The sequence below is a fragment of the Loxodonta africana genome, chromosome 11 (genome assembly GCF_030014295.1).
Source record: "Loxodonta africana isolate mLoxAfr1 chromosome 11, mLoxAfr1.hap2, whole genome shotgun sequence".
Classification (NCBI taxonomy): domain Eukaryota; kingdom Metazoa; phylum Chordata; class Mammalia; order Proboscidea; family Elephantidae; genus Loxodonta; species Loxodonta africana.
Genome location: NC_087352.1, coordinates 72553522 through 72580741, shown reverse-complemented (window position 1 = coordinate 72580741; position 27220 = coordinate 72553522). Strand labels below are relative to the sequence as shown.

Sequence of the window (27220 nt, the reverse complement as noted above, 5' to 3'; positions counted from 1 at the left end):
GGAGGTTTGAGTCTACCCAGAGGTACCTCAGAAGAAAGGACTGATGATCTACTTCCAAAAAATCAGCTATTGGAAACCCTGAGGAGCACAGATTACTCTGACACACATGGAGTCTCTGTGAGTTGTAGTTGACTGGACAGCACCTGGCTTATTTTTACTTTTGAAACAAGATCACTGCCACTAATCACTGTGATGGCATGAATCTGACCACTTCCAGGAGTGTCATTGTTGCTAGGTGCTGTGGAGTTGATTCTGACTCATAGTGACCCCATGTGACAAAGTAGAACCACACTATAGCATTTTCTAGACATTAATCTTTCTGGGTGCAGAGCACCATGTCTTTCTCCCACAGAGATGTTGGGTGGATCAAAGCCACCAAAACACAAAGAAACCCAAAGTCATTGCTATTTAGTTGATTCCGACTCATAGCCACCCTATAGGACAGAGCAGAACTGCCCCATACTGTTTCCAAGGAGTGGCTGGTGGATTCAAACTGCTGACCTTTTGGTTAGCAGCTGCTGTAGCTCTTAACTACTGTGCCACCAGGGCTCCAAAGCCACTAGGAAAAAGCAAAAATGGCTATGGTTTTATTTTCTTTGATGGTGTAGATACTTAGGTTAAAAAATAGTTTTTTAGGTTAAAAAACCAGTTCTCTCTCCTGAGAGAGAGAGAGAGATTTATTCTGAGGAATTGGCTCATGAGATGGTGGGGGCTGACAAGTCCAAAATCTATAGGTCAAGTGACAGGCTGGAAATTCTAACAGTTTTGTGTCCTGAATTCGTAAGGCAGACAGTGGGGAAGAGAGAGGAATTCTGGCAGGATAGCTGTTTATAGTCTCGTGCCCCTTGCACCTACCCCTAACTCCCTGCTGAGGTAGTATCAGAGAAGACTAAGTCAGGAGCCAGAACTTTTATCTCAACCTGCCAATAACAAGGTGGTGCACCACTCCCTGCCCCAACCCACTTCTTGCTGGCACAATGTCAGGGGATACATGCTAAAACAGAACACTTAAATAAGATCCAGAATCTCATTACATAATACCCCAAATGTAAAGATACTATTGAAAGTCATCTGTCATACCAAGAACCAGTAAAATTTCAGCTCTAATGAGAAAAGATAATCAACAGATGCCAACACTGAGATGACACAGATGTTGAAATTATTTGACAAGGATTTTAAAGCAGATCATAAAATGCTGTAATAAACAATTATAAACACACTTGAAACAAATGAAAAAATAGAAAGTCTCAGCAAAGAAACAGAAAATATAAAGAAGAATCAAATGGACATTTTATAGCTGAAAAATAACAATAATAAACAAAATTTCATTGGATGTATACTTTCACTGAAATACAACAAAGTATGGATTTTTAAAAAACTTCATTGGATGGGGTCAACTGTAGAATGGAGAGGATAGAGGAAAGAACCAAGGACTTAGAGATAAACAATAGAAATTATTCAGTCTGAACACAGACAGAAAATAGACTGAAAAAGAAAATGAACAGACCTCAGGGCTGTAACAAAAGATCCAGTGTTTGTGCCACTGGAGTCCCAGAAGGAGAGGAAAAATAGGGTGGGGCTGAAAAGTATCTGAAGAAGTAATGATCCAAATTTGGGAAAAATAAAAAAAAGGACATAAACCTACATATTCAAGAAACTAAATGAACCCCAAAGAATTCCAAGACATAGCATAATCAAACTTCTAAAAACTAAAGTCAAGGAAGAAAAATCTTGAAAACACCCAGTGACAAATGACACCTTACTTGCAGGGAAAAATCAATTTGAATGGCAGTGGATTTCTCACCGGATATCACGAAGATCAGTACAACAGTTTCCAAGTGTTGAAAGAAAAGAATTGTCAACCCCAAATTCTATATCCAGAGAAATTATCCTTTAGGAATGAAGAGGAAATCAAGACAATCTCAGATAAAGGAAAACTAAGAGAATTTGTTGCTAGCAGACCTACCCTAAAAGAATGGCTAAAGGAAGTTCTTGAAACAGAAAAAATACGATTAAAAAAGACACACAAGCACATACAGGAATCTTGGAACATCAGAAAGGAAGAAAGAACAGCACAAAGAGCAAATATGTGGGTAAATACAGTAGACTTTCCTTCTCCTCTTGTTTTCTAAATTATGTTTGATGGTTAAGCCAACATCATAACATTGTCTGATATGGTTCTTAAAGTATGTAGAGGGAACATTTAAGACAATTATAAATAAGGGAGGGTAAAAGGGCTTAAAAAAAAAGGGAAATGAAATTCCTACACCTCACTGAAAACACTGGTAGACTGTGATAAGTAATCTATACATAATATAATACCTAGAGCAACCAGTAAAAACTCTATATAGATACACTGAAAACCAGTATAAAAAAATAAAAGTGGAATTCTGAACAGTCTCCAAGCAATCCAAAGGAAGGCCAAAAAAAAAAAAAAGCCAGAGAAATGAAAAACAGAAAGAACAAACAGAAAACAAAAAATAAAATATCAAACTTAAGCCATTACATGTCAATCATTCCTTTAATATATATATGATCTAAATTCCCCAGTCAGAACACAGATTAGTGGAGTGTATTAAAGAAAAAAAAAAACTCAACTATATTCAAGGACATTATGTTGAAAAAAAACCAAAACTTAAAACGTCACATAGTATATGGTTTATTTATATAACATTCTTGAAATAACAAAATGATAGAGATGGAGAACAGATTAATGGTTGCCAAGGATTAGAGATGGAAGTGGTGTTGGTGGAAAGCGGGTGTGACTATAAAGGGATAGCAGGAGGGAGATCTTTGTGGTGATGGAATAATTATGTATTCTACTTCTTGTGGTTATAGGAATCTACACATGTAATAAACTGGTATAGAACTGTGCATACATTGTACCAGTATCAATTTCCTGGTTTTGATATTATATCGTAGTTATATAGAATGCAACTATTGGGGGAAACTAGGTGAAAGGAAAAAGCACCTCTGTGTACAATTTTTAAAATCTCCTGTATAATTATTTAAAAAATAAAAAGTTAAAAAAATAGTTATTCTCAAACTTTGATAGTTTTGTGGTGATTAAAATACTTTGATAACTTTTTTTCCTACTCAGTATGAACTTTTAAAAAAATTTTATAGCACTTTAGGTGAAAAGCTTTACGGAGAAAATTAGTTTCTCATTCAAAAATTCATACACAAATTTTTTGTGACGTTGGTTGCAAACTCTGCAATGTGTCAGCACTCTCCTCGTTTCCACTCTGGGTTCCCCATATCAATTTGTCTAGTTTTCCTGTCCCTTCCTGCCTTCACATCTTTGCTTTTGGGCAGGTGTTTCCCATTTGGTCTAATGTACTTGACTGAACTAGGAAGTATGTTCCTCATGTGTGTTATTGTTTGTTTTATACATCTGACTAATCTTTGGTTGAAAGGTGGACTTCGGGAGTGGCTTCAGTTCTGAGTCAGCAGGGTGTCCAAGGGCCATAGCCTTGGGGGTTCCTCCAATCTCTGTCTGTACTTTGATACTTTTGATAGTCATTAATATTGTTCTCTAAATATTTCCAGCTCTCAACTTTTGGGGACATGCTGAAATTGATTGCGTTTTCCTACCTTCTTTGAAGTTAGATATGCCCATGTGATTTAACTAGACCATTGAAGCGCATGCTATAGAGACTTGGGGAGGATGTGTTAAGACAGCATGTAATCCAGCATGTGCTTTTTCTACTGCCTCTGCCAATGAATTCCCATGTGCTGGGCACAGCAGAGCCCCACTGACCATCAAGGTACATGGAGCATGGGCCAGAAAGGAACTTGTGCAGTTTTAATCCACTGGGGTTTAGGGCTTTTGGAGATAGCCATCCAGTACAGTACTATAACTATTAGTCACAGTCACCTGCTCTGTCTTTCACAAATGGCTGCTCCTATCCTATCCTGTCACCAGATGGAGCCCTGGTGGTGCTGTGGTTAAGCTTTGGGCTACTAACGAAAAGTTGGCAGAAACCGTATGGCGCAGTTCTACTCTATCCAATAGGGTCACTATGAGTCGGAATCGGCTTGAAGGCAATGAGTTTTTTTGTTACCAGATACAAGGCTATGGTGCCTTCCTGAAGGCTTGTGATCCCTTCATCTACCCAGGACTACTTTCACCACAGTCTGACATGCCCCACAGCTTGAACTTACCCATGATCACTGCCCAGTTGATCCAAGAGGACCCAAGGCTTCTGCCTCCATCTAATGTGCCCCCTCTCATTTCTGGGTCTTGGAGCAGAAAGTGCTCATGACAGTGACGATGTGCCATGGGCCGGAGGCTATGAAAGAAAAAAGCATATCCATGTTCCTGAGGCTTCAGCCACCAAGCAGGGCTGCCTGGCCTTTGGTTGGCAAAAGCAAAAACAAGGAGTAAAATGTAAGATGATTGAGTTTACGTGTACAGTAAGATTATGACATGCTTCATGTCATTTGACTCCTATGTGGGCTTGTCTTTGCCCATTTTTTTCCAACATCACCCTCTTCTGTTTCTCTTTTCTGCGTCAGGGTGCCTGGCGCACAGTTCTGTGTAAAAGACCTGTTCTGTTCTCTCAGCCTCCGCTCCTACCACATAGGTCAATTATTCTTGGGCAGTTTCCACTGCTATCTCCTCACTGGAAGTAATCCATGCTAAGGGCCATTCCTTCGCTTTCTAGCTAATCTTGAATGAACAACTAAGCCAGTTTCATAAATTAAAAGAATACTAGCATCACTCAGATAATACCTGTTTTAAGAAATACCTTATAGAAATAATGCACTGAGTTAATGATTTGCTCAAAGGAGCTGGTGCCCAGGTGTGTGCCTCAAGGGCTGTTGTGGAAGGAATGTTGGAGAAGGTAAAGTAGTCTACTTCACAAGGGATAGCCGTGTGTCAGTGTATCTCCGTTAATTAATATTCTGGGGATTCAGTTCTTCTGTGGTAAAATCATGAGCTCCTGGATGGCACAAACGGTTTCCGCTCAACTGCTAACCTAAAGGTTGGCAGTTCGAACCCACCGACCAGCACTGGAAGAAAAGGCTTAGCTATCTACTTCTGTAAAGATTATATCCAAGAAAACCCTATGGAGCAGTATTACTCTGTAATACTAACGTGGCATAGCAACAACAATGGTTAAATCATAGAAATCAGGGGAAATCTCTTAAAAATTCATAAAATCATGAAAAGAAAAATCATACCACTCTCCAGCACAATGTAGCACTCCTGTTGAAGCAACATGTACACAACTGGAGGAAACCAGAGAGTCACGGCACATTGCTGAAGGGAGATAAGAATAACATTGTGCAGGGCAGTGAATTGCCTAACACGGCCCTTCTAGCCATAGTCTTTGTGACTCCCACACGATTGTATGGAATCATCAAATAAGGCACATGGAACCCTAAGGAGGTGTCGTGGTTGGTGTCGTGTGTCAGCTTGATAGGCCCTGATTCCCAGCGTTATGTGGCTGTCCTCTATTTTTGTGATCTGATGTAATTATCCTCCATTTTATATGTTGTAAATCCTAAACTGTATATGTTAATGAGGCAGGATTAGTGTGGGGTATATCTTGAGTCACAGCCCTGTAGGAGGGCATGACTCAAGCCCCACCCTTGCTTTACCCACACCCTTCTCTGGAGAGTGGACTGCATTGCATGTATATATGTGGGTGCTGTGGTGGGGCTCTCTCTCTGCATCTGGAGCCTGCTTCTGGCTCATCATTGTCTGACCTCCAGTTCCTGGGACTTGAGCCAACGTCCTGCTATCTAACCTGCCGATTCTGGGATTCTCCAGCTTCTGCAGCCTCTCATCTGACTTGATTCACCAGCTTCCACAGCCTTGTGATCAGCAGCCTGTTGTCTGGCCTGACAATTTGGGTTTGTTGGCCCCTGCAGTGGCCACTTAAGTCAGAAGAAGCCTATGCTTGACTCAAAGACTGGGGATGTACCAGCCTCCACAACTGTGTAAGCTGTTTCCTTGATACATTTCGTGAGTTCTATAAGACTTTGCGGCAAATTACAGAACCCAAACACGAGAGGAAGTGTGCTGAGGGGAGGAGGTGCAGTTTATGTTAAAGATGATGGATAGTACAACAGTACAAAAGCTGGGCATTTGGGACTTCGTTAAGCTCTGCCTCATGGAAACCCTGGTGGCATAGTGGCTAAGTTTACGGCTGCTAACCAAAGGGTTGGCAGTTCGAATCCACCAGGCGCTCCTTGGAAACTCTATGGGGCAGTTCTACTCTGTCCTATAGGGTCACTACGAGTCAGAATTGCCTCAACGGCAATGGGTTTGGTTTTGGTTTCACAGGAACCAGGTTTGTGCTGATCCTTATAAAAGAAATTATTCATTTACATTGGGAAAGATTATGCCAGTGTCCTTACTTTGCATTCCCTGATCTGTATCCTTTCACCCCTTCCTTGTTGGCAAATCTTCATCCTGTTGTCGGGCATCCACTTCCTTCCTGCTCTCAAACTTGCTTACGCTTTTCTACCTCATATCCCATTCTTTTAGTAGATAAAGTGGAGGTACATTTTCACGGTAAGATTTTAAACAGGAGTCGGAAGACTAAGGGTGTTGAAGGGTAATTATGCTTGGTTATACAAAGTTATGAAAAATGCATCTTATTACTTTGTACAATCATGTTTTCCATTATAGTGAGGGAGCACTACTTGGCCCTTGCCAAAAAAATGTGTTTTAAGATTTGTTTTTTTAAATTTATTATTTTGTTTTTATTACAAACTGGATGAACTTGTTGCAACCAGATCAGAGTCACTATTATCCTGGGCTACCTAACAGTGTACAGATACAGACTTTTTTCCCCAATTGCTTTATTGAGCTTTAGTTTATATACTTTAATATTCATTTCCTTCAAGAGCACAGTTCAATGATTTTTAGTAAATCTGCAGACTTGTGCAGCCATCACCATTAAATTTTAGAACTTTTATATCATCCCCAAAAGATCTTTTGTGCCCTTTGCAGTCACTCCCCATTCCCATCCTCTGCCCTGGGCAACTACTAAAGGACTGTCTGTATAAATTCGCCTTTTCTAGACATTTCATATAAATGGAAGCATGTGCTCACTTGCAGCTGGGTTCTTTCACTTAATGTTTTTTAGTTCCTTCGCATTTTATCTTGTATCAATATTTTGTTCCTTTTAATTGCTGAATAGGATTCCATTGTATGGATATAATACACTCTGTTTATGCATTCACCGGGTGCTGGACATTTGGGTTGTTTCCACTTTTTGGCTATTATAAGTAATCCTGCTATGACCATTTGCACACAAGCTGTTGTGCAGACATGTTTTCAGTTCTCTTGGGTATATATCTAGGAGTGGAATTGCTGGGTCATATGGCACTTTTGGAAACCCTGGTGGTCCAGTGATTAAGAGCTACAGCTGCTAACCAAAAGATCGGCTGTTCAAATCCACCGGTCGCTCCTTGAAAACCCTATGGGGCAGTTCTACTCTGTCCTATAGGGTCGCTATGAGTTGGAATCCACTTGAAGGTTTTTTTTTTGTGGCACTTTTATATATACTTTTTAAGAACTTGCCAAACTGTTTCCCAAAGTATCTGAACCATTCTACATTCCCATTAGCAATGATGTTTACGATTTCTCCATCTCCTCACCGACACTTATCTTTTTGATTACTGCCATTGTGCGCTGGGCGTGAAGCAGTAGCTCATTGTGGTTTTACTTTGGATTTCCCTAATGACTAGTGATATCGAGCATCTTTTCATGTAATTGTTGGCCATTTAAATATCTTCGTTGGTAAAATGTCTATTCTTTTGCCCGTTTTTAATTGGATTATTAGTTTTCTTATTAATGAGTTGTAAGAGTTATTTATATATTCTGGATACAAGAGTTATTTATATATTCTGGATACAAGTCCTTTATTAGATAAATGATTTGCAAATCTTTTCTCCAAAGATACTGTATTTTTTAAAGACGTACATGTTTCTTTCATAAGTAAATTTCCTTATGGTGCATTAACAGGTTAATCATGATTGACTTTGTTCCAAATATTTAGTCAGGTACTTTAAAAAGCAACTTTCAAGTTTTATTTTACAATACTCGAAAAATGTAGATAAGCACAAAACGGGATAATAAAATGCCAGAGATCATTTTTGCTAACATTTTTTGTTTGTAGCCTTCTGAGTCTTTTTGTGAACATACACGACATATATATACATAAACAAACAAACCCATTGCTGCAGAGTCCATTCCGACTCTTAAGAAACCTATGGGACAGAGTAGAGCTGCCCCATAGAGTTTCCAAGAAGCGCCTGGTGGATTTGAACTGCCGATCTTTTGGTTAGCAGAGGTAGCTCTTAGCCACTACGCCACGAGGCTTTCATACATATATATAAACATATATAAACAATTTTTTAATGGAACAATTTAAGTAATAAATGTGGGTGGTGCAAATAGTTTGTCCTCCATTACTAACCCTTGCGCTGAACTACTAACCTAAAGGTTGGCTGTTCTAACGCACCCAGAAGCACCGTGGAAGAAAGGCCTGGCGATTTGTTTCCCTAAAGATCACAGCCAAGAAAACCCTATGGAGCACAATTCTATTCTATAACACATGGGGTCGCCATGAGTAGAAATCAACTTGACGGGAACGTGTTTGGTTTTTATATAATTCCAGTTCCTGGTTGGCAGCAACAGACGCAAATCTCATGAAAATTTAAGTGGAATATATTAAAAAAGCGGTTGGTTATGCATAGTGTAAGTCAGAGAGGACCGCAGTTCAGCGAAGGAAGGGTACAGCTGGGTGTTGGAATTAGCGCCAAGCGGGAATGTTTCCCAGGGGGCTACAGTAGAAGGGTCCCCCTCAGGGCACTGCGCAGGAAACACTTCCCGAAACAGTCCCCATTCTGATAGGGGCTCGGGCGTTTTTTGTCCCCAGAGGCCTGGCTGCCTCTTCCGGCACCTTCCGGGCGGTGGCCTCCCCTCTCGGTCCTGGACCTCCAGTATCCCCATCGCCCCGCAGGGCGCAGAGCTCAGCAGTGCCTGACGAAGGCGCCGACGACAGCCCTCCAACTCCCAGCCCTCCTCGGCCGCTCCAGGGCGGCCCCACCGGCTCAGGAGTGGCTTTGTGCTCGGCCCCGGGTCCGATCGAGGGCCTCCTCCGCATGGTGACGGCACTTCCATTTTCTCCCACCCCGTGCTTTGCTCGACGTGAAACTGCCCGAGTTTTATTCGACTTGCTGCGGCAGCCTCTTTGTCAGTGCACGGGTTCAGGTAGGGACCACCCGGCCCGGACGACAGGGCCGAGCCCGCCGCGGGCGGGCCTCCACTCCGCGCCTCCCCGCCGGCCGCGCTCGGCTGCACGCCTGTCGGGCAGGGAGGGGCAGAGAGGCGGGAACCGCCGGTCCGGTGAGCAGCGCCGCGCTGGACTCGCCGCAGAAGCGGGGGGCGGTGCCTCGGCGCAGGCGCGCGCCCCCGCCTCCCCCGCGCAGCCGCACCGGCCGCCGCCGCCGCCGCCGCGGAGCACGCCGCGCGCAGGGAGGACCGCGCCCGAGCGGCCTGCGCGGGCGGCCTGCGGCCCCGGCCCGCGGCGCGGAGGCGGCCCGAGCGAGCAGCGGCGGCGGTGGCAGCGGCGGCGACGGCATGCGGGGCGGCCCCAAGTAGCGCGCCCAGCCCGCGGAGGCCCGGCGCGGAGGCGGGGGCGGGCGCGGCGGAGGCGGGGCTCGGGTCGGGCCCGCCCGCCCGCTCGCCCGCCAGGGGAGCCGCCGGCAGTGGCCGAGGAGGCGGTGCGGCGGACGGCGGCCCGAGAGTATCGCCCGCGCTGCGGCCCGCGGGACCGCGCGGCGACCGCCCGGGCCGGCCCGAGGAGCGCCCGCCGCCGCCGCCGCGCGCGGACCGAGGTGAGTGCCGCCCGCGCCCAGGCTGTCCCGGAGCCGCGGCCGCTCGCGCGGGGCGGAGGAGGAGGAGGCCCGAGCGCGTCCGCGTCCCCGTCCCCCGTGCCTTTGTGGCCGTGCTGCTGTGGGCCGGGGCGCGGGCGCGCTCGGCGCCGAGTCCGCGTCGGGGACTCCGGGGCCAGTGGACACGCGGCGTCTCTGGTTGGCAGCTGCGGAGAGGAGCGAGTTTCCGCTCTACTTTGACATTGAGTTGGAACCGTTTTTCTTTAGAAGACGGAAGTTTGTTTTATTGACAGAAAATATAGCTAAATATGGCTCCTGGTTTCGGCCGTGCGGTACTTGGAGCCTGGGTGCCAGGCTGACCCTCGCTCGGCCGGCTCGGCGGGGGAGGGGAGGACATGCCGGCGGCCCGGGGCGGGGGCTTCCCGGCCAGCTGCTCACATAGAGGACCGGGTCTCCAATTTGCAAACGTCGGTGGATGGGAAGTAGCGGGCTTTAGGTAATATTCAGCCGTTCTTGAAAGAATGAATGAATGAAATGTCATTTACTCGTGCGTAGCCAATTCTGTTCCTATTTAAAGATGTACCAGGATTGTAGTCATTTGCATTGTCATTGCCTGTCTTACCTGATCAGCCTTGCTAAATGAAGCCCCCCCCCCAGCTTGTGACCTTGGCCTCATTCTTAAAGCCACTGAACTAACCAGCCCTTCAACGCAGCATTCGTGACATTTTCTTGTAATTGTTGGCAGTGGGCAAATTAGTGTTTGTGATTGTGAACTGTTTCTGTAGGGCAGATAATGGAACCTTAATCATACCTGTGTTTAATGTATTGCTTTATAGTAATTCCTGCTAAGAACACTGAGAGGTGGAGTCTCTTGTCCTCACTTCACAGATGAGGAAAAGCTGAGACTCTAAGAAGTTGTAACTTGCTCGTTTCACACAGCTAAGCTGCAGAACTGGGATCCAAACCTAGGTCTTGTAGTCCCATGTTCTTTACTTCACATCTGTGTCGTGTTTAGACCAATATGGTAGCCACTAACCACATGTGGCTATTTAAATTAATTAAATGAAAATAAAGCAGTTCCTCAGTTGCACTAGCCACATTTCAAGTGTTCAGTAGCCACATGTGGTGAGTGGCCATGATTGGACAGTGCTCAGCTAGATTATACACCCGTTGATTTACTCAGTAAATAAAATTTATTGAGGGCTGTCTGTCTTTTGGCAGTTCTTAAGTCCTAGGTATACTGTGGTGAGTAAGAGAGACAAAATGCCCTTGCCTTTATGAAGCTTGTGTTTTAAATGATTGTTTGAGGATGTTTCTGTAGTGCCATAGAGCATTGTGATTCGAAGTGTGGTTGGTGGACCAGCAGCATTGGCTTCACCTGGGAGTTTGGTAGAAATGCACACTCTCAGGCCGTTTTCCCCACAGCAACTGAATCAATCCACTTTAACAGGGTTGACAGGTGATTTGTGTACACATTGAAACCTGAGAAGCACTTACTCAGAACACAGGTGATAACTGAGTTTAACAAATATTCTGATAGTTTGTTTGGTGTGACCTTTAAGAAGCAGGCTGCAGAACTCTTGGGAAGTATTCACGCTTATGCAAATATTTGTTAAATGCCTGGCTTCCCTGATAGGGTGTAAGCTCTGTGAGAGCAGAGATTGTGTCTTCCTTTTCCAGCCATGTAACCCCAGAGCCTTACAGGGCTGGTAAGCACTAGGTACCAGTAAACGCTTGTTGAGTAAGTGAATGCGCGTGGTGAAGTAAGTTAAAACTGGTTGTTAATTACAAGCACTCCCAGGCAAGAAAATTCACTTAACATCAAGCGAGAGCACGGGACCTGTGAAAAAATCGAATCTACTTTTCTGACACTAAACAGTAAGGATCGGTCCAAAAAAAAAAAAAAGCAGTCTCAGTTTTGTTCCCCTGTGTTCCACTTCTGTTCTGACACCACATGTACATGAAGTAGTTCTCCCTCTGACCCTAACCCCCAGGATCTAGGTCAGACCTCCCAAGCTGAAGGGCACAGTCCTCCAGGCCACCAAGTCTGCCCAAGAATTCAGACTGCTGCAAGCTTGGGAGTCCCCAAGACACCCTCGCTTCTGACCTGCTGGCTACCCCCTCATGATACCAGCGCTAAACTCAGGGGTCCCCAAGCAAAAAAACAAAAACAAAAAAAACCCATTGCGGAGGAGTGGATTCCAACTCGTGTTACTGAGCTCCATAGGGATTTCTTGGTGTAATCTTTATGGAAGTAGGTCGCCAGGCCTTTCTTTCGTAACACTGTCGGGTGGGTTCTAACTGCCAACTTTTTGATTAGTAGTTGAGCACAAACTGCACCACCCAGGGACCTTTCAGAGGTCCCTAGGCCCCCCCAGTTCTGACTTGCTGGCTCTCACTACTCCCTTGGGTTCAATAATTTGCCCCAACAACTGATAGAATTCACGGAAAGCACTATACTTTTGACGACAGTTTTATTATAGCAAAAAGGATACAAATGAAGAGACACATAGGGTGAGGTCTGGGAGGGTTCCCAACACGGAGCTTCCATGTGCAAAAAAAAGGACGTGCTCCCTGCCCTTGTACATTGGGTGTCTTTCACCAACTAGGAAGTCCGCGGAACTTTGGTGTTAAGAGTATTTATTGGGGGGTCTCATTACATAATTCAAATTTCAGCCCCTCTCCCCTGAGATCAGTTATTTCAAGGTTGATATTGAAACTCTGTGGGGCAGTTCTACCCTGTCCTGTAGGGTCACCATGAGTCGGAATCGACTCAACGGCACTGGTTTTGGTTTGGTTTTGGTTTATTACTCATCACCCTGTGGGTCTTTCTGGCCTGGCCAGCCCAACCCCCATTAGCATTAGCATAACCTGTTTTGGTTTACCCACAATTCCGATTCCGACTCATAGTGACCGTATAGGAGAGAATAGAACTGCCATATAGTTTCCAAGGAGCACCTGGTGGATTCGAACTGCCGACCTTTTTGGTTAGCAGCTGTAGCACTTAACCACTACACCACCAGGGTTTCCTAGTATTATAAAATAATAATAAATAAATTTGAATCTTAATCATTTATTAGTGATTTTTATGTAGTATTTTTTTTTTAAGTTAACTGAATTCCAGGCTTTTTTTGAATTTCACATTTTTTCCATTGCTGTCTTTCTGTTCCAGGATCCAATCCAGGGTACCACAATGCATTTAGTCATCATGTCTCCTTAGTCTCTGGTCTGTGACACTTTCCCAGTCTTTCATATCCTTGATGGTGTTGAGGAGTATTGTCCAGGCTCTCCTTGTTGAACAGCTTTCCATAGAACACATAGGATCATCCAGTTCTGGGAAAAGGCACTCATACTTGGGCAAGTGAGGCCACAGCAGGGATAACGCTATCTCTGTTCTTATTTATTAGCTTGTTTATGTAATACATGTTTGTCATAACTTCAATATTTGTTTCTAGTCATAGATTTCTTGGATCACACTTTAAAATTGGTTGAGATTTACAAGTGTCACACTGCAGTTGTGAACCAGTGTTTTTTTGTGTTATTTTATTGTTTTGGGTAGAAGTTTACAAAGCGCATCAGGCCTTTTAACAATTTTTATACAAGTTGTTCTCTTGCCGTCGGCTTTCTCCTCATTTCCATTCTGTTTGTTGTCCTTGTTCTAGCCTCCCTTCCCCTCCTTGCGTCTCATCTTTGCTTTTGGGTAACTGTTGACTGTTTGGTCTCATGCAGTTAATTGTTTAAGGGAGCACATTACTCACAGGTGATATTATTTATTTTATAAGCCAGTCTATTGTTGGCTGAAAGATGACCTGCAGAAATAGCTTCACTTCCAAGTTCAAGAGTATCTTAGGGTTGCAGTCTTGGAGATTCCTCTAGTCTCTATCAGTCCGGTAGGTCTGGCCTTTTTTAAGAATTTGAGTTTTCTTCTACATTTTCCCCCCATTCTATCTGGGACCTTCTATTGTGTTGCTGGTCAGAACTATCAGTAGTGGTAGCCAGGCACCATGTAGTTCTTCTGGTCTCAGGTTTGAAGGAGGTTGTGATTCATGTGGGCTGTTTAGTCCTGTGGACTAGTTTCTTCTTTGAGCCTTTGATTTCCTTCATTCTCTTTTGCTCCATACGAGTTGAGATCAATAGTTGTATCTTAGGTGGCTACTTGTGAGCATTTAAGACCGCAGACACTACTCACCAAACTCAGATGTAGAGCATTATCTTATGTGAACTATGTTATGCTAATTGACTAAGTTGTCCCCCGAGACTATGGTCCTGTACTTTTGACCCAGTAAACCAATCCCTTGAGTTGTTTGCATGTATCTAGGAAGCCTCTTTAACTGTGCCCCTGTATGGTTTGTTATGTATGTGGATGTACATGCAGCACACACAAACGTATATACATGTGCCTATAAAACCCAGTGCAATCGAGTCAATTTTGACCCATAGCGACCCTATAGGACAGAGCAGAACTGCACCACGGAGTTTCCAAGGAGCACCTGGCGAATTCAAACTGCCGACCCTTTGGTTAGCAGCTGTAGCACTTAATCACTATGCTACCAGGGTTTCCCATGTGCCTACAGATACAGCTATATGTGCATGTGTATTTACTCACATATGCCTTCCTATACATATATATGCATATACACATGTATTTGTTGTTTTTACTGTTGCAAAATTGTAAATGTTAATAAAAAAATGTTAATAACATTCACCAAAATCGTCCCTTTTTCTTATGTACTTCTGTAGTGCTTTTACTTGCGTTGGTCAAGTTGTGCTGACTTCGCCATATTTGGGATTGCCTTTTCCATCACCAGAAGTAGCAAGTGTCTGTTATCTGGAAAGTGATTCCCCATCCTTTTCCCTCCCATCCCTGGTAACCATCAAAGAACTTTTCTTTCTGGGTGTATATTTATTCTCGACTTTTTATACTAGTGGGACCATGCAGTATTTGTCTTTTTGTGATTGGCTTATTTCACTCAGCATGATGTCCTCCAGATTCATCCATGTTATAAGACGTTTCGTGGACTCCTAATTATATTCTTTATAACCAAAAAAAAAAAAAACCCATTGCTGTCGAGTCAGTTCTGACATAGTGACCCTATAGGACAAAGTAGCACTGCCCCATAGGGTTTCCAAGGAGTGGCTGGTGGATTTGAACTGCCAGTTCTTTTGGCTGGCAGCTGAGCTCTTAACTACTGCGCCACCAGCACTCCATACTCTTTATAGTTGGGTAGTATTTCATTGTATGTATGTACCACGATTTGTTTATCCATTCATCCGTTGGTGGGCACTTAGGTTGTTTCCATGTTTCAGATAAGAAAGGCAGTAGGCTAGAGAGGGACCAAGATGAAGGGAGTGACAGTGGAAGAAAGGAATGAGATAGCTACACGGAAGAGAACTAGGAGCGGATACTTATTGCTTGTTTGTTTATTCAGCTAATATTTACTGAGCGTTTAATGTGTTCCAGACCCAGTGCTAGACACTAAACCATAACTGAGGGCAGGACAGCATTAAACAAATAAACGTGCAGATAAGTACATAATACAACCTGTAATGAGTGGTGTAAAGAAAAACTAAGGGATGCTGAAGAGACTGAGGTGAGGGGGGTGTTGCTGCTTTAAGTTGCCTGGGTTGGTGAGGAAGGCTTCATTGAGTAAAGTGACATTTGAATTCCTCTCTCTGGCTCTTGGGGACCCTCCATAATTACCCCAGCACTGCTTATCCCATCTCATTTCTGTTATTTCACAACACACATGTGCCTCTGCCGCCACAGGCATTGTACGTATTTCCAGCTCTGTGCCCTTTTTTTTCTTTTTTTAAATTTTTATTGTCCTTTGAGTGAAAGTTTACAAATAAGTCAACCTCTCACACAAAAACTTATACACACCTTGCTACATACTCCCAATTGCTCTCCCCTATTTTTTTTTTTTAATGAGACAGCCCGCCCCCTCACTCCAGTCTCTCTCTTCGTGTCCATTTCCTCTGTGCCCTTTTTTTTTTTAATGATTTCTTTTCCTTTCCAAGATGGCCCCTTTTCCACTTCCACTATCTTTTATTCAAAGACTTGCTCAAATCTCACCTCCTTTGTGAAGGTTTTCACTGCTGACCTCTCTGCCTGTGTTTGTCACTCTACTCGATCATCCTGTTTTTGAGAGTAGGGATAATATTTCACATTTATATCTGTGTGTTCTCTCTTGGTCCAGCACAAAGACAAATTTAATGAATTGGTAGAATTAATGTTTAAGTTGCTAAGAAGGGGGTAGGTCTGTTCTGAAGTGTTAACGTTTAGTGGTAAGTGCTCCTTGGATCAGTGGTGAAGGATCAGTTTTTTTTTTTTTTTAATTAAACTTTTTATTTTCAGATAATTGTAGATTTACACACAATTATAAGAAATAATACAGCTATTCATGGTGACCTCAAGTGTGCAAAGTAAAACTGCTCTCCACAGTTTTCAGGGCTGTGACCTTTTGGAAGCAGATTGCCTGGCCTGTCTTCCGAGGAGCCTCTGGGTGGGTTCTGACTGCCAATCTTTTGACAAGTAGTTGAGCATTTAATTGTTTGGGCCACCCAGGGACTCCACATGGGATCATCATGAGTTGGAATTAACTCCATAGCAACTAACAACAACAGCAGCAAATACAGAGAGACCCCAAGTGCCCTTTACACGCTTTTCCGGATGGTAATACCTTGCAGAACTGTAGTAATAGTTACATTGACATTGATACAGTTGCAATACAGAACATTTCCATTGCTATGGGACTCTCTCATGTTTCACTTCTATGGCCATGCCTGGTTTCTGCCTACTTCCACCCCCTCTTTATCTCCTGGCGTCTACCCATCTGGTCTCTATTTCTATGATTTTATCATTTCAAGAATGCTATATATAAATGGAATTATACAGTAAGTACCTTTCGTGTTGGCTTCTCTGGAGAGTCATCCAGGTTGTTGCATATATCAATAGTTTGATTCTTTTTATTGATAGGGTGAAACACAGATGAAATTGTGTACTACAGGTTAGTAAGTAAGCATAAGTCAGCTCGTGCATACCTGGCTTGTTGGGTGATCTGTCCCTGGTCTTGATTACTGCAGCTATGCAGTAAGTCTTGAAATTGGGTAGACTGTTCCTGCTTTATTATTCTTCAGAATTGTTTTAGCTATTCTGATTCCTTTGCCTTTCCATGTAAACCGTAGAACAATCTTGTCTATATTTACCAAAAAACTTGCTGGAATTTTGATAGGAATTTTATTAAATCTGTGTATCAGTTTGAGGAGAATTGACTTCTTTATATTACCTTTACCAATTTGTGAACATGGTATGTCCTTCAGTTTATTTAGATGTTCTTTGATTTCTTTCATCAGTGTTCTGTAGTTTTCAGCATACAAATCCTGTACCTGTTAGATTTATACGTATTTCTTTTTTTTTTTGAGTGTTTATAAATGGTATTGTATTTTTAATTTTGGTGTCCATGTGTTCATTGCTAGTGTATAGAAATATAATCAATTTTTCTATGTTGTATCCTGCAATCTTGTTGAACTCATTTAATAGCTCTAGGAGTTTTTTACGTAGATTTCTTGGGATTTTCTGTGTAGACCAATAGGGACATTTTTATTTCTTCCTTTCCAATCTTTATGTCTTAATCTTTTTTTTTTTTTTTTTTTTTGCCTTATTACACTGGCTAAAATTTCCAGCCTTATGAGGAGAATGGTGAGAGAGGACATACCTGCCTTATCCCCAATCTCAAGTGGAAAGCATTCAGTCTTTCACCACTAAGTATAGCGCTGGCTGTAGGTTTTTTGTAGATGTCTTTATAAGTTGAGGAAGTCCTCCTCTATTCCTGTTTTTCTGAGTTTTTATCATGGAATGATTGTTGCATTTTGTCAAAAGCTTTGTATCAATTGATCTGATCATGTGATTTTTCTTCTTTAGCCTATTGATAAAGATTGTATTGACTAATTTTTTAATATCAAGCAAGTCTTGCATCCCTGGAATGAACCCCACTTGGTCATGTTGTATAATTTTTTTTATACATCGCTGAATTCTGTTTACTAATGCTTTGTTAAGAATTTTTGCATCTATATTTATGAAGGCTTTTGGTATGTAGCTTTCTTTTTCAGTATTGTCTTTAGCTGATTTTGATATCAGGGTAATAATATATAAAATGAATTGGGAAGTGTTTCTGGGTCTCGCAGAGTTTCTGCCTTTGACAGGGTGCAGTCTTAACCACTTTTCTATTGCTCTCTATTAGTGATAAATACTTGAGTTTTCCTTCTCTGACAGGTTTCCGCCTTACACAAGTTCTGGCTTTCACAGGTTTTATTGTACTTCTTTAAGTACTTTTTCAGCCTTCCTTCTTTTCCTCTCATTTCAAGACTGATGACGTGAATGTTAAATCTTTTGTTATCGTCCCATAAGTTTCTAAGGCTCTGTCCATTTTTCTTTCAGTCTGTTTTCTCTCTGTTGTTCAGATTGGGTAATTTGTTCCATTTTCCATTTCCTTTGCTTATCCTTCCCATTCTGCTGTTGAGTCCACCTATTGAGCTTTTTATTTCAGTACAGTCCTACATCGCTTAACATCCAATGGTATGTTCTGTAAAATAGGATGTTGTGTGATTTGGATGTTGCCTGAACACCACAGGCAGACCCTTATGTCCTGACTTATGGACAACTCATACTTAAGAACGAACTGCCATAAACTGTATTATATTAAAATTTAAGTTAAATACATACAGTGGTTCGTAATAATGAATGTACATACTACTTTGTGAAGCTAATGAAAACCTTGCATAGTTTGGAACCATTTAAGTGTTATGTCTGCTACATCTTGTTCTCCGATTGGGATTTCTGAACTCTGTTATAACCTTATAGGACCACAGACACATGTATAGTCAAACATTGGCCGAACTGACGTTATGTGGCATATGACTAATTGTATTTTTCAGCAGTAAGGTTCACGTTTAGTTTTCCTTTACATCTTCTGTTTCTTTGCTGAGACTTTTTATTTTAATAATGAGGCTTTCAAATTTTTAATTTATTTTAAACATGTTTGTAATTGCTCATTGGAAGCATTTCTATCATGGCTTCTTTAAAATTTTTGTCAGATAATGTGTCTTCTTGATGTTGACATCTACTGATGTCATTTTTCATTCAGTTCTTCATATGACAAGTGATTTTTTTTTTTTTTTAATTGAAACCCAGACATTTTTGTATTATGTTATGGGACTGGATCTTATTTAAACACTCTGTTTTAGCGGGCTCTGTTTTGACGCCACTCAGGCAGAAGAAGGGAGAGTAGCCATGAGGACTTCAACTTTTGCCCAGATCAGGGACATAAAAACACCTAAAAGGGCTTTATCACAGGGGATAGGAAATGATGGTCTTTGACCTGAAACCTGGGAGGGGAATGAGAGAGTAGAAGGAAGAAGAAGGTCATTAGTAGTATCCTGAGAATCTTTGACAGGGCTGGAGAATCCTTTCATGGGCAACATCTGAGGTTTTTCATTTAATGAGCTGTAAGGACACGAGTTGGAATCAACTAGACGGCACTGGATTTGGTTTGTTTTTTTTCAAGGACACTCCTGGAGAAAAAGGGCCTTTGCAACAGCAGCTTTTGACTGGAAATGCCCTTGAGTTAGGGAAGGGGATGCAACATTGCCAGCTGACCAGCTGGTCCTTATTGCAACCCTTGTGTCTGAAGGGAAAGTTTGAGAAGTATAAGGGACCAGTGAGTTGGTTCAGATGGACTGGAATGTGGGCCATTGAGAGTTGGAGATGGTGCTGCAATACCCAAATAAAAGTAGGTATAGCACTGGCCATGTGCCAGGTACAATTCTAAGCGTTCTACTTATTAACGGATCTAAACTTTATAACAACCGTATGAGGTAAATACTCTTATTCTCTCCCATTGCACAGGTGAAGGAGCTACGGCACAGAGAGGTTAATTGCGGAAGCTGGAATCTGACTTGTCTTCATGTCTGTTCATTTAACATGACAGTCTGGCTCCATAGTTTATGCTCTTAACCACTGAACTAGGTTGCTTTTCTAAGATAGTTTTGGCAGGATTGAGAGGGACTTTGAATGACAAGCAGAAGAGCGTGTATGTTATTTGGAAGGCAGCACATGGGGTCTCTGTGAGTCGGAATCGTCTCAATGGCACACAACAACAGGGTGTCGTTGAAGGATTTCGATGAGGATATTGATTGGCATGATCAGAATTAAGTTTTAAGGTACATATATGTGGATGATTGTTATTTCCAAATACTAGAGGTAGGAGATGACGCTAATTCCATGTGTGTTACTCTGACCGTGTATAGAGGAACGTACAGGTCAGGTACATTTCTAGAGGTGGAATCAGATGTACTTGTTAATGGATGAAGGAAAGAGAGAAGTCAGTCACTCGATGTATAAGAGAATGCTACCATTCACAGCAATAGAAAAAAACAGTTTGTTGAAGAGAGTTAATGAGTGTGTCTTTGGACGTGTCTAGTTGCAGGTGCCAGAGAGGGAACTCCAGATAGAACTACCCTGCAGACAGCAGAGTTAGTGGACTTGATTTTGCAGGGAGAGGCCATATCTGGAAGTACAGATGAGCATCATCAGCCTAGAGGTGATGAGAATAGGGAGAGGTAGAGAGGGCTGAGAAATAAGCCTTAGGGGGTTCTCACATTTTAGGCTCTAGAGGAGGAAAGAGCATTTCACATCCTCCTTGAACAAATATTTATTGTCTCCTGTGTCCTAAGTACTGTGAAAACAAGGTGAACAAAATTTATATGGTTCCTGTCCTTTTTTGATCATACAGCCTAATGGGGCAGACAGAAATAGACACAATTACGTTAATAACGGAAAAGTGACATTTAAGCTGAGATCCAGAGGTCAAAAAAATTTTTTTTAAATAATACAAAGAGTGGAGGCAAGAGGATTCCATGTAAGAAAAAATGATATGTGCAGAGGCCACCCAGCAGATAAGGACTTGTTCTCTTTAAGGAGCTGAAAGATCAGTGTGGCCAAAGGAGCATTGGTGCAAAGGAATGTGTGTGTGATGAAGATAGAAAAATTGGGACAAATCATGCAGGGCCTTACTCTCAGTGCTCCTGGAAGGTTTTAAACATAAGAGAGCTCTGTTTTCAAATTTTAAGCAGATCACCCCTGCTGCAGTGTCAGTTTGGGTAAGAGACTGGATGGGCGAGGGGAGACTAGTTAGGAGATTCTTGCAGGTGGACTGAAGTAAGATGGTGGCCATGGATATGTCTGAGGCCAAGGACTGGGCCCTGGTGTTTTTCTCAGCAAGCCTCTCTGGCCTTCCCCTCTGTGCCTGTTGTTTTCTCTTCATATCATGTATTATGTTGATTAGTCCTTTTATCTACCTCTGTCCCCTCCTAGTTTATGAATTTAAGAGTAAAGACCTTCTGTTACTGGCCTCTTAAGCAGCAGTGTCTGTCACCTGAGAAGAGATCAGGAAATGCTGAATAATCAATGTACTTATTTTCAGAGGAGAAAACTACAGTCAGGTTTTAGGGTATCTTTTTCCTGTTGTTTTTTCCCCTGAGAGAACTCCAAGAGACTGGAGAGGCTGGTGGCAATGTTTCAGGGGGAAAGGAGCTTGCCAGATATTTGGAGTCTACAGCACAGTGGTTAAAGCACTCAGCTGCAAACCAAAAGGTCAGCAGTTCGAACCCACCAGCCACCCCCTGGGAGAATGATACGGCAGTCTGCTTTTGTAAAGATTTACAGCCTTGGAAATCCTATGGGGCAGTTCTACTCTGTCCTTCAGGGTTGCTATTAGTTGGAATCGACTTTATGGTCACGAGTTTTGTCCCCCCCGCTCCATGGGGAGAAGCACGTACGGAGCCTGTCTGGCGTTCAAGGTGTTTACAGGTGTCTAACCATTGGGAGGTCTGTGTCATTTCCTCAAAGGAGGGCTAGAAGAAGGCAAAGCCAGGAAAGTCAATGGGAAGAGGCCTTATGAAGGAGAATGGCGGTCACTGATGTCCCTTGCTATTCAACAGGCAGGAACATGAAATGATTTGCTCTTTAGTGTAGTGTCAGTAGAGGTAGGAGCAGAAATATTATGAGTAGGAGTGAATGCATGCTGACAAAGTAGCAAGAGTACATGTAGACAATTCTGAGGAAGTATTGTGGAAAGGGGAAAGGAAGAGGGTGTATGTGCAGTGGGAGTAGCTGAGGAAAATAGTTTTTTAATATAGAAAGGAGCAGAACCTATTATTTGTAGGCAGTAGGGTGTGGGTTTCAAGGGCCAAGGAAGTAAGGAGGATTAGAGTCAGTGTGAGGCCGACAGGGGACAAGGAAAGGGGATTGTAGTGCACTGGAGATGGCAAATGTCCCATTGAAAGGGGGGTGACAAGTAATTAGTGCCCAGGATCTTTGAGTGTGTTCTCTCAGTGGTGGCAGAAAATAGTTTTGTCAGACAAGCCAGAAACCTTGATTTTAACTGATATGTCTTGATTTTTAAACGTTGGCAATTAATTAATTCACTTAAAAAAAACTTTTGTAGGGAGGACAGGGTCCCCCATCTTTGGGCCAGCTTGTCCTGAATATTACCTCAGGAGAAAAAGGCCTGGTGGAGTTGGTTGGTGAGTGTGAAAGAGAGAAGTAATTTGTGGAACAAGGCTTTGGAGGCTGTAGAAAGGAATGTAATTAAGTTTACGGGCAGTGAGCATTACCCTTGAAAGGGAGGAAGGACTCTGAGAAAGGAACAAAGGAGTGTGAGGTAAGAAAAGTGAAGTGGAAGGATCTTGGGTCTGGTAAGGTCAGAATCCTCTGCAGAGTCTCACAGAGTGTTTTAAAAGTGTAGTGTTTGGTGGTCTGTGATGGTGTGCACAGTGAAGGTAGGGGGAGAGAGAGGGTGTCCAGGAGGGAAGTTGTGTAGAGCAGTAAGGGTTTGGCCTAGCTAGTGTGGATTTACAGTGTACTCAGCCAGCACTGTTTCAGAACTTTCTCTGAAGCAATGCTAATGTCCTAGAAGTTGAAGCAGGAAAAGTAAACATTGGAACTTGCTTAGAGTTAGGGATTGTACCTGGAAGTTCCAATGAGGTGAAGAATTTTTGTGTGTGTGTCAAAGGGACCATAATTACAAAGGCTGTATGGCTTCCAGATTGGTACCCAAGCACGTGAAACCCTTAGAGGCCATGTTAGGTGGGAGAATAGAGGTGACCTGGAAGCAGATGGAGAAGAGCAGACTTGGCAGGGGTAGAGGACTCTGAGTACCAGGTGGTGTGGATATATGTTTGGATGGTATTTTGTTTTGGGGTTTGTTTTTAGCTGAAGTGTAGGTTCAACATATAGATAGGTAGGTTGGCTCTGGGCCCTGAGACGAGACAAGTCACTTGGGTTGAGGCTGCTGAAGGCTACAGTTTTAAACGGCAGCCTGAATGTTGGAGCCAACAAGGATTGAAGTGTATTTGAAATGGGGAGGAAGATGGTGAACCCAGTGCTGAAGTCAGCTCATTGGGGAAGGTTGGATGGTGACTTAAAGATTAGTGTCAGACTATGAGGATAAGTATTTTGAGGGTGCGGCCTAAAAGAAGTAGCCAGTTTTGACATCTACAGTTCAAAATTTAACTATTATAGTAGCAAGGAGCCCTGGCGGCACAAAGGTTAAATACTCTGGTGTTAACTGAAAGGTTGGCAGTTTGAACTCACCCAGCAGCTCTGAGGGAGAAGGACATGGCGATTTGCTCCCAAAAACCCTATGGGGCGGTTCTGCTCTGTCACATGGGGTCTCTGTGAGTTGAAATGACTCAGTGACACCTAACAACAGTATTGTAATGGCATAGGAAACATCATATGTAAAATACATAACGAAATAAAGCAGTGGATAATATGTAAAAAGTTTGAATTAGTCCGTTTTGCTTAGGGCACGCAGAGGTGGTGGGGTCAGCCTGAAATTCACTTTACGCACACCCACAGACAGGCTGGGTTGCCAGCCCTGATCTGTTTTGTTCTAATTTACTAGCACCTCCCACACTTGTGGGAAGTGACAGTGACTAACCTAGTCATGCCACCGCCTGGAGCCTAAAGCTGCTTGTATTAACACTTTCTGTGGGATCAGAGACTTGATAAAGGCCTTGGGATTTCCCTTCAGGTTTCAGCAGTGGGAGAGCATCGGTTTGTTTAGCAGTAACCAGACCGGAAACTTGTGGCAACAAGCTGCTGCCTGTCCACTCCTTTCCCTCCAAACAAAACCAAAACAAAAATGATTGTGAGTTTAGGGATGCTCTCTTCTCCCCATGTGATGTCCACGTGTTTCTGCATAAAAATGCCGCTGGGCTAGTAAGTTAATTTTTTTTCACATTTTTTAAGTAATGACAGTATTTTTAAAGAGAAAAAGTAATATGGTTATGTGGTGAAATAGCCAAACAGTACAAAGGTGTACCCAGAAAAAAAAAAACCCAAAAAGGTACACAGTGAAAACTAATTCTTCTGCCTCAGTAATACGTATTTTTAATGTTAATAGATGGAAATTGCAGATTTTTTTCTGGGCCAGATGAGCATTGCCTCAGTTTTTTTTTTTTTTTTAAATGAGTAAGAATATTATGAAGAGATATGATAGCTAAGAGTGTCATTTGCTGGTAGACAGTTTTTAAAAAGTTAAATTTGGGGTATATTTTGAAAATGGAAGAAGACAATGCATATTTTGGAGGGAGAGAGAGGATGGCTTGAAGACTAGGGAAGAATAGAAGAGTTCAAGGAGAACTTTTAGAACCAAAAAAAACCAAAACCAAACCCCCTGCCATCAAGTTGATTCTGACTCATAGCGACCCTAGAAGACTGAGTAGAACTGCCCCATAGAGTTTCCAAGGAGCGCCTGGATTCCAACTGCCGACCTTTTGGTTAGTAGCCGTAGCACATAACCATTACACCACCAGGGTTTCCACTTTTAGAACACTGGATGGTAAATATAGTACTTAGAGGGTAGGTTATGTCAGAGGTAGAGAGAAGCACAAAGTCCGATTGGGAAGAGGATTTTATAAAAAGCCAGTCGCTGTTATTAGCTACCATTGAGTCAGCCCCTGACTCATGGTGATAGTGACCCCATGCACAATGGGAGATGCCTGTTGTGATCCACAGGGTTTTCATTGGCTGATTTTTTGAAAGTATATCGCTAGGCCTTTCTTCCTAATCTGCCTTAGTCCGGAAGCTCTGCCAAAACCTGTTCAGCATCATAGCAGCACGCAAGCCTGCATTGACAGATGGGTGGTGGCTGACTTAAGATGTATTGGCTGGAAATCGAACCCCAGTCTCCCCTATGGAAGATAAGAATTCTACCACTGAAACATCACTGTCCCATATAGTCAATTAGGAGGGGATATCTGAGACCCGAACTGAGGAAACCTCGTTTTTCCACAGACCCAAAATGGGAGCTAAAAACAGTAGCTCAAATGATAGAGGGTGGAAATAGGTAGACAAATCGAAGGAGACTGGGATATAGTGGAGCCCTCATGACACAGCGGTTAAGAGTTTGGCTGCTAACCAGAATGTCGGCAGTTTGAGTCCACCGGCGGCTCCTTGGAAACCCTGCTCTGTCCTGTGAGTCGGAATCGACACGATAGCAACAGGTTTGGTTGATTTTTGGTTTTAGACTTGAATAGTGTTATGGATTGAATTGTGTCCGCTCAAAAAAGATACGTTGAAGTCCTAAACCCTAGTACCTGTCAGTGTGACCTTGTTTGGAAATAGGGTCTTTGATGATGTTATCGTGTTAACCTGAGATCATACCAGACTAGGGTGGGATCTGAGTTCTCTTCTTTTAGAAGAGAACAGACAGAGAGAGATGAGGAAGGATACCATGTGACAGTGTAGCTACAAGCTAGGGGAGAGGCATGAACATTTTTCTCTCAGAGCCCTCAGAAGGAATCAACACAGCTGATACCCTGGTTTGGATGTCTCATCTCCAGAACTGTGAGATAATAGATTTCTGCTCTTATAAACCACCCAATTTGTGGTATTTTGCTGTGGCAACCCTGGGAAACTAATACCAAACCAAAAACCAAACCCAGTGCCGTCGAGTCGATTCCAACTCATAGTGACCCTGTAGGACAGAGTAGAACTGCCTCATAGAGTTTCCAAGGAGCACCTGGTGGATTCGAACTGCCGACCCTTTGGTTAGCAGCCATAGCACTTAACCACTATGCCACCAGGGTTTGGGAAACTAATAGCAAATCAAAATCAAACCGTTTGCTGTGGAGTCGATTCTGACTCATAGCGATCCTATAGGATAGAGTAGGACTGCCCCATAGGGTTTCCAAGGAACAGCTGGTGGATTTGAACTAACGACTTTTTGGTTAGCAGCTTAACCACTGTGCACCAGGGCTCCCGGAAACTAATAGCGGTAGTAAAAATAGGATTCCTGGAAAAAATTGTTGAGTTTAAACCTGAACCAGGCCAGCTGGGTAACTTTTAGATTGTTCTTTAACTTCTGAATATTCTATACCCTTAAATACTGTTGAGTTGTAATAAAGTTTTTATATGCTAAAGTGTGCTAAACTAGGGAAAAGGATTGCTACCAAAGAGTAAGAAATAAGAGGAACAACAGTGACCCAAGACCTGGTTCTTTGTGAAAGGTCCCCCCCTTTGTATTCTTGTACTGTTAGCAGCAGTGAACTTGAGGTTGGGCTCTGCATCACACTACTCTTGGAAAGAGGCCTCATAAAAAATACCAAGGTGTCTGCTCCTTGCCCTAGAATTTCACCAGGTAGAAAGTTTCAATTAGTAGTAAGCGGGCTGTCTTCCTCCTACCCAAGTCACACCCGACACACCATAGTTCTGCAGATCTCTGGGGTCGTTCTTCACGTTCATGTACTTGGATGAACCTTATCCAATCACTCACCACATTTCTTCCCTTCTCCCAGGCATCTACATTTTTAAAGCCAGACTTGCTTCCCATGTCCTAGTTAGTATAGCCTGTGACTTCTCCCTGTACTTCCTAAAACATTTTTCCAAGATTTGGCTTTTCTTGTCTTCAGCAGAGCCCCCATTCCATTCTTGGGTCCCTGCATAGTACCATCATGCTACGTCCCATTGACTGATCGTAGCCTGCTTCTCAGTTGGTTCTTTGCTTGCCTGCAGCAGAATTCAGCTCTACTTAAGCAAGCAGTAATTTACTGGAAAGAAATTAGACGTTTACAGGACAGATGGACTACTGGAGAACCAGGCTTTGGAACAGACAGAAACGACGGCAGCTCTGAAAAATTACAGGAGTGTCCTGAGTAGGATGTCAACACTGGCATGAGTGAACTCTACCTGTTTCTTTCTATCTTCGCAAGCCACTTGGTCAAGATTTAAAACTCCTGGAGAGCACATCTGATTGGCCGAGCCTAAATCACGGGTGTGCCAGTGGTGAGAGGAGGAGGA

At 42.9% G+C, this 27220-nt stretch overlaps 1 protein-coding gene across 1 annotated transcript in view; it reads left to right on the top strand.

The window, feature by feature from the left end:
• The first annotated feature begins 9807 nt into the window (after window positions 1-9807).
• The window catches only part of GALNT1 (polypeptide N-acetylgalactosaminyltransferase 1), a 105027-nt gene continuing 87614 nt past the window's right edge, over window positions 9808-27220 (top strand). The window contains exon 1 of the mRNA XM_064294602.1: window positions 9808-9861. The gene's annotated coding sequence lies outside the window, so the exon portion shown is untranslated. The remainder of the gene's footprint in view (window positions 9862-27220) is intronic.